This window comes from Scyliorhinus torazame, chromosome 10 (assembly GCF_047496885.1).
Source record: "Scyliorhinus torazame isolate Kashiwa2021f chromosome 10, sScyTor2.1, whole genome shotgun sequence".
Classification (NCBI taxonomy): domain Eukaryota; kingdom Metazoa; phylum Chordata; class Chondrichthyes; order Carcharhiniformes; family Scyliorhinidae; genus Scyliorhinus; species Scyliorhinus torazame.
Genome location: NC_092716.1, coordinates 166,088,126 through 166,101,719, shown reverse-complemented (window position 1 = coordinate 166,101,719; position 13,594 = coordinate 166,088,126). Strand labels below are relative to the sequence as shown.

General features: G+C 50.9%; 1 protein-coding gene across 2 annotated transcripts in view; it reads right to left on the bottom strand.

Moving 5' to 3' along the window:
- The window catches only part of slc25a22a (solute carrier family 25 member 22a), a 286,820-nt gene extending 283,378 nt beyond the window's left edge, over positions 1–3,442 (bottom strand). The window contains exon 1 of one of the 2 annotated variants that reach the window (XM_072518918.1): positions 3,308–3,442. The gene's annotated coding sequence lies outside the window, so the exon portion shown is untranslated. The remainder of the gene's footprint in view (positions 1–3,307) is intronic. The other variant, XM_072518919.1, reaches the window with a different exon arrangement.
- Between the last annotated feature and the right edge of the window lie 10,152 nt (positions 3,443–13,594).

The window sequence follows — 13,594 nt, the reverse complement described above, 5'->3', positions numbered from 1 at the left end:
AATATCCCCACTTTCAATGATGTGGCAGCCCAGCACATCGGTGCAAAATGTAAGACTGAAGCATTTGCAAAAATCTTCAGCCAGAAGTGCCAAGTGGATAATCAATTCCAGCCTCTTGCAGAGGTGCCCAGCATCACAGGTGTCAGTCTTCAGCCAATTCGATTCACCACATGTGATATCAAGAAACGGCTGAAGGCACTGGATACTGCAAAGGCTGTGAGCCTCGACAATATTCCGGCAATAGTACTGAAGACTTGTGCTCCAGAGCTTGCTGCACCCCTAGCCAAGCTGTTCCAGTACAGCTACAACACTGGCATCTACTCAACAATGTGGAAAATTGCCCAGGTATGTCCTGTACACAAAAAGCAGGACAATTCCAGCCCGGCCAATTACTGCCCCGCCAGACTATGCTTGTCATCAGTAAAGTGTTGGAAGGTGTTATCAACAAAGCTATCAAGCAGCACTTCCTAAGCAATAACCTGCTCATCAATGCTCAGTTTGGGTTCCACCAGGGCCACTGAGTTCCTGCCCTCATGACAGCCTTGGTTCAAACATGGACAAAAGAGCCTAACTCCAGAGGTGAGGTGAGTGACTGACTGCCCTTGACCATTACCATCTAAAGCACAAGAGCTGCAAATGCATGGGAACACCACCATCTGCAAGCTCTCCTCCAAGTTGCATACCATTCTGACATCACAGCCATTTCTTCACTCACTGGATCAAAATCCTGGAACGCCCTTCCTATCAGAACCTAGGGTGTACCTGCAACAGGTGGACTGCAACAGTTTAAGAAAGCAGCTCACCACCACCTTCTTGAGGGCAATTATGGTTGGACAAAGAAATGCTGCCTTGCCAACACTGCACACATTCCATGAAATAATTTTTAAAATCTTAAGCAGCTCAACAAAAAAAAGAGACAAGCAAGTACATCCTGAGGAAAAATTCCAAATATCAGTTAATGCCAACCCTTATCTCCAATTTCTTGAAGTTTTAAAAAAATTATATGCATTACGACCATATATCAGCAGAATTGTTACTATCACATCCTTCCAGTTCTCCAGTTAAAGGAATATAAGAGATGTTTACTATGGTGGGGCTTTATATAGGGAAGCTTTTGAACACCTCTCTGACAGAGGATACAAAAGGAAGATTTATCTACTAACGGGCAAATTGCTCATCTCTTCCCTCCAAGCTCTGTCACAATCTCTTTTGTCTTTTTAAAAATAAATTTAGAATACCCAATTCTTTTTTTCCCAATTTAGGGACAATTTAGGATGGCCAATCCACCTAACCTGCACATCTTTGGGTTATGGGGATGAAACCTCCGCAGACACGGGGAGAATGTGCAAACTCCACTCAGACAATGACCTGGGGCTGGGATCGAGCTCATGTCCTGAGCGCTGTAGGCAGCAGTGCTAACTACTGTGCCACCGTACCGCCTTGCAATCTTTGACTTTATCAAAATATTGTCAGCGTTCTTCTGAACTTTCCTCGTTTCCTTATATGTTTCAAGCACTCTAGACGCCCTTTTCCTTGCCTACATTCTCAACCAAGGCTATCGATTTTCATGTTTTCACAAGATGAAACCAAGTTACAGAATCCATTTCTAAAACATGTTTTAAAGAGCAGTATTGAAAGCAGAATCTAACATCGTCAGCTATGAGAAACCAGCATCCATGGTCAAGATCAATGCCACAATATCTTGATTTACCTTTTTCCAGGATCTCAATACTAAACTTCTTGCATCCCTCAGTGTCCTCCTCCTCCTGCAGACAATTGAAGCCCAACCTTGACATCACCTACCTCCTACCCACTCCTTCTCAAATTATCTTGTATCCTCTCTCACTCTTTTCCACCTTGGTGAGGTCCCACACTCATGGCCCCCCCATGAAGCAATCTCAGTAAGAAAATAAAAATCATTGCTGTGATGTCGGACCATTGCGTTGCTCTTTAAAAAAACACAAGAGAATATAATGGCTGCAATCACCACAATATGTGGGTAAACCATCTGCAAATAAAATGTCAAATATTAGCATAGAAATTCCAATAACTAAAACATACCTCAGTACGGTTCACAGAGATGTAAACCCTTCTCACAATGTTCCCTTCAAATTTTCACTTAATCTAAAACATTCAAAGCAGTTTGCCTTTAAATGCCTCAACATGGAAGTTCCCATTCAGAAAGTTGGGAAAGATTACACAAGATGTAATAAAAGCTATCTTATCATCTTTCATCAGATTATCACTATTGACCTTTATTGCACCGTTTAGCGAGATGATTAAAGTTCAATGGATTGCAAGAGGGGGAGAAACTGCATGTTCATCATTTCGTTTTATTTCATCATCCTTGGAATGATACTGCTCGTGTGAGGTGAGGAAACGTTTGTTGACTTTCAGAGTGGAATTCCAAACTATGCCCAAATGCCAAGCCTAGTTGCTGGAATTCTCGAGATTTCACACTGCTTCCTCCAATCAATCCTGTGTCAGTATTTTCTTTTGGTTCAAAGCAAAATAAGAACAAGGCAGTATAATTGTTTAAAAAATAACTAACCTATCAGATTGCGATGGGGGGGACGGGGGGGGGGGGGGGGGGGGCACAGCCCTTGCAAATACAAATGACTGGAATCAAAGCCTAAATGCAGGACACCTTGTTTCTTCACATAGTAGGGCATATCACAAGAGTATTTCTTTCAATCTTCTCTCCCCTCAGTAAATCCTACAGCAGCCATTGTTGCTGCCCTCACTCATTCACTGCCAACTCGGTTTGCAAGAGCTCACCCGAAAAAGCCTGTGAAACGCAAGCGAGGAAAGAAGAATAAATGAAAGGTGAATGAAACAGACTGACACGTCTCCTGCTGGATAACATGCAGGAGATGTGTGGCCGGTTCCGCCACTCAGGTCAGTCCGTGTGCTTTTCTCTCACTTTCCCTCTGCTGCTTTCCACTGTCCAGCATTAATAATCCACCTTTAATCGCCTCGGGATTGCGGGGCTGCCGTTAGATTAAATGTTGACTTTGGGGGGGGGGGGGGGGGGGGGACTGAAGATACATATTCTGCCAACGGTTCCATGACTGAGTTACCGGTCACTCGCATATGTGTGAGCCCGCTGCTCTCTCTCTCTATCGATATATCTATCCCTCACTCGGGACTTCAATTGTGTGGAATTGTGTTGCAAGCAAATCGCGACTTGATTCATAAAACCGCTAGGTGAGCGGCAACTGAACCGGGAGGGGGATATAAATGACAGAGCGCTCCTCTCTCTTGCTGCTGTTATTTGCCATTTGCATTCAGAGCCGGCGTTTCTTACCTCAGCCATCAGCCTGCCTGCTGCCTCACCCGTAACCTCTCTCCCTGCGAGGACAAAATACCATCGAACAGCCTTGCCTCGGATTGCTCGCTCCGCCGCGCGCGCGACGTCCGCGCACACAGGTTGGCAGCGAGTGAGCGCGACGTCCGCGCGCACACAGGTTGGCAGCGAGTGAGCGCGACGTCCGCGCGCACACAGGTTGGCAGCGAGTGAGCGCGACGTCCGCGCACACACAGGTTGGCAGCGACGCGCCTCTTGGCCAGGGCCGCGCTTGTGCGTGCGCGCGCGCGTTCTGCAGGAAAGTAGCGCGAGACTGCGGCGCCCGCGCCACCATTGGCCAGTCAGCAGGTTGTGTGTGTGTGTGCGCTGTTTTGCAACTTGTCCAAGCTTCCAGTCATGGTCCTCACACACAGCCCCCTGCTGCAGCCGAGGAGGGCAGCCCTGGCTGTGTCCTCCATCCCTGGCTGTGTCCTCCATCCCTGGCTGTGTCCTCCATCCCTGGCTGCGTCCTCCATCCCAATTGTTCCCATTTGTGGAAGCACCACCACAACACTAAACATTAATAACTGTTCTGAGGCACCTTGAAGGGGAAAACAAAAAATGCATTCTCTTGCACCCTCTTGTAATTTTCAATTGGGAAATGTTGTGCCCACCCCCTCCGCTCCTGAGATGTCTGCCTGACGTTGGAATGTACATTGTAGATATCAAAGGCACTACACAGAGGCAGCGAGGAATGGAATACACTTGTACGGAGACAAGTCGGGCTTCAGTGGCACTTTCTGCAATTTTAAAGTTGAAATGTTTTGCAATGCAACTCTACAAATGTTATGAATGGAGTATGTTTTGGGGGAAAAACAACCCCCCGCCGCCCACCCCCCGCTACGAGATTTGTAATTTTAAACCTTTATCTTCAGGAACGTGCGTGGAAGTTTAAGGTAATAATGTTTTATAGAACAATGTAATTTACTCAATGCCTGTCTTGTACGCCCATGCATAAAGTAACACATTCTTACATTTTTCAAAAAACAAAGAGAAGGCACATTAAATGGCAAATCCTCTCATTTCTCCTCACCAAACTTCTGTCAATTCCATTGGTCATCACTCAACAGCAGGGCAGGTTTCAGATACAGGCTGGAAGTGATTCACTCCTGCTGTTTATTGCAACATCTGAACAGGAGGTTACATTCCCACCACACCAACTAATTGATATGCTGTTTATTTGGGGGAAAGTACTAGTTTGGGAAATCAATCGCAAATATGTCAGAAGTAACTATTACCGGAGCAAAATGGTAAAAGTGAACAGACGTGCAGCACAAAATCTCCTCTCTTGAGTAGGTTATTGTTTTCATTTTTTAATGTATTTTATTACAAACATGTATCAAAACATGTTTCAGCAAATAAACACCCAGGAAACATACTTCCCAGCAATCAACTATGCAGTCTGTACAAATCTTTTCACTTTTTCAGCCCCCCCCCCCCCCGCCCCCCCAACAGCTCCTCAAACACGGTCACAAACATCCTCCATCTTTTCTCAAACCCCCTGCAGAGCCCCTTAACTCATACTTTATCTTCTCCAACCGCAGGAAGTCACCCAACCAAGCCACTACCCCCCCCGGTGACGATGCCAACCGCCACGCCAGTAAAATTCACCGCCGTGCAATCAGAGAGGCGAAGGCCACGACATCAGCCTTCCTCCTTTCCATGATCTCCGGTTTCTCTGAACCCCCAAATATCGCCACCTCCTCCTCCGCTATCCTGGCTAGCTCTGCGAACACTGGCACCCAGAATCTTCCCAATTTTTCGCAACCCCAAAACATGTGCACGTGATTCGCTGGCCCCCGCCCACACCTCTCACACTGATCTGCTACCCTCTGAAAGAACCCACTCATTCTCGCCTGAGTCATATGCACCTTGTGCACCACCTTAAACTGTATCAGGCTCATCCTTACCCTACACAGTGCCTAATTTCTTACTCCCTAATTGTTCTCCCCTCCCAACTCCGCTTCCTATTTCTCCCTGATCTTCACCAGCTGCTCACGTGGTCGGATGTGTAGGCATCCATGTTGTGGAGAGCCGCTTCTAACAAGTCTGAAAGCTGTACTGTCTCTTGGAAGTCGAGTGTATCCCTTTCTAATAGGTGCTGGCGGGTGTAATTTGACTTTATGCCTGTGAATAAGCGTCCCAGAGCAACAACTCTGTGAGCTCGACAACCGATACCGCCTTACAATTGCAATTCCGGCCGAGTACCCGCAATGTGCGCAGAAATTCAGCTTGAGATTCTCCGGGGCGCTGTCGCCTCAGGGCAAGGAGATGCCTAGCGTACACGTCGTTGACTTTCCTGACATACTGTCCTTTCAACAACGTTATCGCATCCGCGTACGAGGCAGCGCCCTGATAATAAGGCATACTTGCGTGTTCACCCGGGAGTTGAGAATTCACAGCTTGTGGGTCTCGGCGACGGCGGAGGATTCGATGTAGGATTCGAAGCAGCATAACCAGTGTTCGAACGTGGTAGCGGCGTCGGCTGCGTGGGGGTCCAGCTCCAGGCAATCAGGTTTGAGTGATTGGTCCATCTTAAAACTTTAAACGAGTTAAATTGATGTACCATCAATAACGACAGAAGATGAGTTGAGAGTGAAACTGTGGCTTTAATTGGCAGCCGGCCGCAGATTGAAGGCAGGGCCGGAGGTTGGCCACCTTTATACCTGAGCCCGAGGGGAGGAGCCACAGATGGAGCCAGCAGGGGCAAGCCCAGGCATGTTACATACAGCAGGTATAATACAATACAGTGGTTTACCACAGTAGTGCAGTTGATGTAGTTTACATGAGGGTGGCACAACGACTTCCGGTTGCGGCTATGCAGAGCTAAGTCGCACGTTCGGCAGCTCCCGCTTGGAACGGACTTTTGGGGGTGAGGAGACTGGGCCTGTAAAAGGAGCTGCGTCAGAGGTGGCGGGGCCGGGCAGGTGGAAAGGGCGGGCTTTTTCCTGCGCTGGAGGGGGCGGGGCCGGGGCGGGGAAGCGAGGGTTGTTTCCTGCGCTTGGGATGGAAGGGGGAGGCGGAGAGCCTGCTGATGGGTAATAGAGGAGGAGGGTATGTTCCACAATGGGAGGAGTCGAAGGAGAGGCGGGAGTGGCTAGGGTCAGCAGGAGTCAGCTGACTTGCGGGAGTGCAATGGGGGGAGCAAACCAGCTAGGAGGGGTCCTAGCTGGGGTGGGGTGGGGGGAACCGGGTTGCTGCTAGTATGGTCAAGGGGGAGCTGGAGCGAGTAGAGGGGATTGGGACGGGGGTCTGCCGCCGTGGGGTGCAGGCGCGTGGCTGGCCAAAGAGGGGTTATGGATAGTCGGTGGGGGAGGGGGGCGGGTTGCCCCCTGATCCGGCTGATAACCTGGAATGTAAGGGGACTGAATGGGCCGGGTAAGCGGGCCCGCGTGTTCGCAAACCTGAAGGAGCTGAAGGCGGATGTGGTCATGCTCCAGGAGACACACCTGAAGGTGGCAGACCAGGTAAGATTGAGGAAGGGTGGGTAGGTCAGGTGTTTCATTCGGGGCTGGATGCCAGAAATCAGGGGGGTGGCGATCTTGGTGGGAAAGAGGGTGTCGTTCGAGGCGTCGAGCATTGTAACAGACAATGGCGGCAGGTATGTAATGGTAAGTGGTAAGCTGCAAGGGGAGAGGGTGGTGCTGTTCAACGTGTATGCCCCAAACTGGGACGATGCGGGATTTATGCGGCGCATGTTGGGTCGGATCCCGGACTTGGAAGTGGGGGGCCTGATAATGGGGGGGAACTTTAACACAGTGTTGGATCCGGCACTGGATCGCTCTAGGTCCAGGACGGGTAGGAAGTCAGCGGCGGCTAAAGTGCTGAGGGGGTTTATGGACCAGATGGGTGGGGTGGACCCTTGGAGATTTGCAAGGCCGGGGGCTAGGGAATTTTCATTCTTCTCGCATGTTCATAAGGCTTATTCCCGGATCGACTTTTTTATTATGAGTAGGGCGCTGATAGCGAGAGTAGAGGATACCGAGAACTCGGCGATAGCCATTTCGGATCACGCCCCTCATTGGTTAGACCAAGAACTGGGGGAGGAGAGGGACCAGCGCCCGTTGTGGCGCTTGGAGGTGGGGCTGTTGGCGGATGAGGAGGTGAGTGAGCGGGTCCGAGGAAGCATAGAGAGATACCTGGAGGCCAACGATAACGGGGAGGTCCGAGTGGGAATGGTCTGGGAGGCGCAGAAGGCGGTGGTTAGGGGAGAGCTGATCTCCATTAGGGCCCACAAGGAGAGGAGAGAGCAGAGGGAGAGGCTGGTGGGGGAGATGGTGAGGGTAGACAGGAGGTATGTGAAGGTGCCTGAGGAGGGACTGTTGAGGGAGAGGCGTAGACTCCAGGCCGAATTTGACCTGTTGACCACCAGGAAGGCGGAGGCGCAGTGGAGGAAGGCCCAGGGGGTGATTTATGAGTATGGGGGAAAGGCAAGTCGGATGCTGGCGCATATGCTTCGGAAGCGGGATGCAGCAAGGGAGATCGGGGGAGTTAAGGATGTCGTGTTGGGTGTTCCGATACACAAATGAACCAACACGGTTGTAGATGGTACAACTCTGTTTTATTGTCTTGAACAATAATAACTATTAACTGCTGGCTGAGGTTCGTGCTTCACCAGCTAACCTGTGGACCCAGCCCTTTCACTATCCTGGTGAGGCACTCAGCACATGGTGTATGTCTGAGTGGCACGCTGTGAGCTTTGTGCACGCTGTGAGCTCCTGGTAGAATGAGCGGGAACTGTGGTGTTCCCTGTTTTATAGTGCGTGTGCTCTCACTGGTGATTGGCTGCGATGTTGTGTGTGTATTGGTTGGTCCAACTACCTGTCCATCAGTGTGTGTGTGATTGCACCATGATATGCTAATGTGGATATCATGACATCCCCCCTTTTCACAAGGATATGTGCCTACATGCTAATAAATATTAGTGTGTACTGAGTGCATCTGAGTATGTGTGTGCAATATTTACAACATGTACATGAGGCTAAATTATATACAGAGGAAGGTGTCAGGTGCAACAGAGCAACGAGGTTGTACCAATAACAGAACAAATGCAATCAGCAAACGACGAGAGAGAACTTCTGGAACAACAAGAAAGAAACACGTTAACAGTACTGTAAAACAATTCAGTGAGTCCAATGTGCTAACAGGCTCATAAGTCAAGTCTATCAGGTGGGCAACAAATTCAGGTTGACCGCCTCAAGGGTGGGTCAGGATCCACCGGCTGAGGAATGGGCCTGGCCACGGGCGAGAGAGGAATAGGCAGAGTGGTAGGAAGCTCAACAAAGTCGACATCAGGGACAACAGGAGGGCGTGGCACCGGTGCATGATCTCGTAGCGAGCGCGGAATCAGCCGAAGGACCCGCCGATTACGTTGGCGAATGGAGCCATCAGGCATGCGAACCAGGAACGAGCGGGAAGCCACGCGGCGGAGAACCTCGGCGGTTGCTGACCAGCCACTCTCCGGTAGGTGTATGCGGACACTGTCTCCAGGCGCCAGGGCAGGAAGATCAGTTGCTCGAGCGTCATGTGCCACCTTCTGCTGAGCACGCTGTTGTTGCATCCTTCGCAGTACTGGAGCATGGTCGGGTTCAGGAACATGAATGGACGGCACAGTGGTCCTGAGGGTGCAACCCATCAACAGCTGGGCTGGCGAGAGGCCCGTGGACAGTGGGGCCGAGCGATAGGCCAGCAGGGCTAAACAGAAGTCAGAGCCGGCATCAGCAGCCTTGCAGAGAAGCCGTTTCACAATGTGGACGCCCTTTTCCGCCTTGCCATTCGACTGGGGATGCAAAGGACTGGATGTCACGTGTGTGAAGTTGTATGAAGTGGCAAAAGAAGACCATTCTTGGCTCGCAAAACAAGGCCCATTGTCAGACATGACGGTGAGCGGAATTCCATGGCGAGCGAAGGTTTCTTTGCATGCCCGGATGACAGCTGATGATGTCATATCGTGCAGGGGCATGACTTACGGATAATTTGAAAAATAGTCAATCAGAATGACGTAGTCCCTGCCGAGCGCATGAAAGAGGTCCACACCCACCTTTGCCCAGGGGGACGTGACCAACTCATGGGACTGAAGTGTCTCAGGGGGTTGCGCCGGCTGAAACCTTTGGCAGGTGGGGCAGTTGAGCACCATGTTGGCGATGTCGTCGCTGATGCCCGGCCAGTACACCGCTTCTCGGGCCCTCCGCCTGCACTTTTCAACTCCGAGATGGCCTTCGTGCAGTTGTTCGAGGACAAGCCGGTGCATGCTGTGTGGGATCACAATCCGGTCCAACTTCAGGACACCATCAATGAAGGCCAAGTCATCCCAGACATTGTAGCACTTGGCTCGGTTGAGGCACAGACCCTGATCTCGTATCCGTGCAAAGACACGCTGGAGACGACTGATGTGCTGCTGTGGTGTGGTAGACCAGATGATAACGTCATCTACGTAGACGCGTACCCCTTCGATGCACTCCACCATCTGTTCCATGATGCAATGGAACACCTCGGAGGCCGAGATGATGCCAAACAGCATCCTATTGTAGCAGTATCTGCCAAATGGAGTGTTGAAAGTGCACAGCTTCCTGCTGGTATTGATCCAGTTGAATCTGCCAAAAATCCTTTGAGGCATCAAGCTTGGTGAATATTTTTGCCCGAGCCATTTCGCTCGTGATTTCTTCTCGTTTGGGTATGGGGTAGTGTTCCCTCATAATGTTGTTGTTCAGATCTTTTGGGTCGATGCAGATCCGGAGCTCATCGGAGGGCTTCTTGACGCACACCATGGAGCTGACCCATGGCGTTGGCTCCGTGACCCGGGAAAGCACTCCTTGGTCCTGCAGGTCCTGCAGCTGCTTCTTGGGGTGGTCCTTGAGTGGTGCTGGGACTCTATGAGGTGCATGAATGACCGGGTTTGAGCCATATTCTGTACGTGTAGGGCAGTGTGCCCATGCCCTCGAAAACCTCCTGGTTGTGCGCAAGGAGTGAGTGGAGCTGCGTCCTAAAGTCTGCATCCGGGAAATCGGACGTGCCTTCTGGAGACAGAGTGTGTACCCGCTGAATGAGGTGGAGGATCTTGCACGCCTGTGCGCCTAACAGAGAGTCCTTCGAGGATCCAACTATTTCAAAAGACAATGTGGCTTTGTGTGAGTTGTGTGTAACCTCGAGCTGGCAGGACCCCGTGGCCGGGATAACGTTTCCGTTATAGTCAACCAGCTGACAGTGGGATGCAGAATCGGTGGTTTAACCTTCAAGGTCTGGAAGGCTGACCATGCAAGGAGATTGGCGGAGGCACCAGTGTCCAAGCGAAATGTGGTTGGTGATCGGTTGACCATTAGGGTGGCACACCACTCATCGCCCGGATCAATGCTGTGCACTGGCATCGGCTGGTGGTTCCGACTTGGGGACATCCGGTTCTTGTTTATTACCGCAACGCGGAAGGGTTCCCGGTCGTCGGTATCACGGTCTGCATGTTGTCAGGATATGACTCAGTGTATGGGGGCTGAATGGCCCGCACGTTCCTGCGAGGCTGGCGGAATTGTTGAGAGTTGGCAGGTTGAGCTGCTCGACAGCAGGCAGCGTTGTGGCCCACCCTGCCACAGCGGAGGCCGGACATTGCCTCTTTAAGTGTGCGGAGCCACAGTTGCCGCACGTCGTGACGTCATGGCGTTCGTTGCGCCACCACGCATGCACGGTGTGGTCCTGCGTAGAGCGCGCCTGCGCATCCCATCCCTCTGCGTCGACGTCCCCTCTTTTGGCGCGTACAAGTGCGGGAGGCCTCGGAAAGAGCGCAAAATGGCTGCCCTCGTCCCGGCCACGGGCCGGGAGGAACCCGATCGACTGGACCCGCTCAGCCTCGTAGGACCCCTGCCGTGCCGATTCAGCCGCCTGGAATTGGGAGTACCGGCTGGTCGCGTTTTCGTGGAGGACACAGGTCTCGATGGCAGTCGCTAGGGTGAGGCGCTTTATTTTGAGGAGCTGCTGGCGTAGGGTGTCCGAGGTGACCCCAAAAACTATCTGATCCCGAATCATGGAGTCGAAGGTGGCCTCATAGCCGCAGGACTGCGCGAGGATACGGAGGTGTGTCAAATAAGATTGAAAAGGCTCATCCTTACCCTGCAGGCGCTGCTGGAAGAGGTACCTCTCGAAGCTCTCATTAACTTCCACGCTGAAGTGTTCCTCGAACTTTAGAAGCACCGTCTTGTATTTCATCTTGTCCTTGCCTTCAGCGGATGCCAGGGAATTGTAGATGTGGATGGCGTGTTGCCCCGCCGTGGAGAGGAGGAGGGCGATCTTCCTGGTGTCCGATGCATTCTCCCTGTCTGTGGCTTCTAAGAAGAGCTGGAAGCGCTGTTTAAACAGCTTCCAGTTGACGCCAAGATTTCCAGCGATTCGGAGCGGCTGCGGCGGGCTGATGTTTTTTATGGAGCAGGATGGCAGATTTCTGAATAGGTGCAGGTAGGTCTCACAGTCGCTGGCTAGTTTCCAGTCCTGGTATCATGTTGTGTTTGGTGTTCCGATACACAAATGAACCAACACGGTTGTAGATGGTGCAACTCTGTTTTATTGTCTTGAACAATAATAACTATTAACTGCTGGCTGTGGTTCGTACTTCACCAGCTAACCTGTGGACCCAGCCCTTTCACTATCTTGGTGAGGCACTCAGCACATGGTGTATGTCTGAGTGGCACGCTGTGAGCTCTGTGCTCTGAGCTATCTCCTGGTAGTATGAGCGGGAACTGTGGTGTTCCCTGTTTTTTAGTGCGTGTGCTCTCACTGGTGATTGGCTGCGATGTGTGTGTGTTGGTTAGTCCAACTACCTATCCATCAGTGTGTGTGTTATTGCACCATGATATGCTAATGTGGATATCATGACAAAGGATAGGGGAGGGAGTGTGGTGCGGAGTGGGGTTGGCATCAATGGGGTCTTCAGGGACTTTTATGAGGAACTGTATCGGTCCGAGCCCCCACTGGAGGAGGGAGGGATGAGCCGCTTTCTGGACCAATTGAGGTTTCCAAAGGTGGAGGAGGGACTGGTGGCGGGATTAGGGGCCCCGATTGGGCTGGAGGAGCTGGCCAAAGGGATACGGAGCATGCAGGCGGGGAAGGCACCGGCCCCAGACGGTTTCCCGATCGAATTCTACAAATAATATGTGGACCTGTTGAGCCCGTTGCTAGACCTTCAATGAGGCAAGGGAGGGGGGGGGCCTTGCCCCCGACGATGTCCCGGGCACTGATCTCCTTGATCCTGAAGCGGGACAAGGATTCCCTGCAGTGTGGGTCTTACAGGCCGATTTTGTTGTTAAACATAGCTTTAACACATTTATTACTGTTAACGATTCTCCTACTTGGATTCGACTCTACTGTTAAGCCTGCTATCGCCACTCAGACTGACGAACCAGTCTGCTACAATCCACGTGGTGGGTGTGATGTGTTTCAAATCAACTCTGTGTACACACTGAGTGTCTCCACTGGAAAGAGACTGAGCATGTGTGATGTGTCCTTTTGTATGGGTTGGTGTAATGCCCTCCTGTGGTAGTGTCACCTCTGTGTGTATCGTGACTGCCCATTGGTTGTGTCCTATCTTACTGACCTATTGGTTGACTGTCTGTGTGTCATATCTCTGGTGTTCCCTCTAGTGTCTAGCTAGATGTAGTGTATGTACATTAACCCTTTGTGTACTTACAGTGATGTATATCACCACATCCCCCTTTTTTCGTGTTACATATTTTCTGTACAGTGTTAAAGAAAATTTTACAAACTAGGTAGATGAGTGATACTCTGTACAAGTTATGATAACAGTGATCATTACACAGCAGGATTTAAATTGGAGACTTGGGCGGAGAGATGGCAGATGGAGTTTAATCCGGACAAATGTGAGGTAATGTATTTTGGAAGGTCTAATGCAGGTAGGGAATATACAGTGAATGGTAGAACCCTCAAGAGTATTGAAAGCCAAAGAGATCTAGGAGTACATGTCCACAGGTCACTGAAAGGGGCAACACAGGTGGAGAAGGTAGTCAAGAAGGCATACAGCATGCTTGCCTTCATTGGCCGGGGCATTGAGTATAAGAATTGGCAAGTCATGTTGCAGCTGTATAGAACCTTAGTTAGGCCACACTTGGAGTATAGTGTTCAATTCTGGTCGCCACACTACCAGAAGGATGTGGAGGCTTTAGAGAGGGTGCAGAAGAGATTTACCAGAATGTTGCCTGGTATGGAGGGCATTAGCTATGAGGAGCGGTTGAATAAACTCGGTTTGTTCTC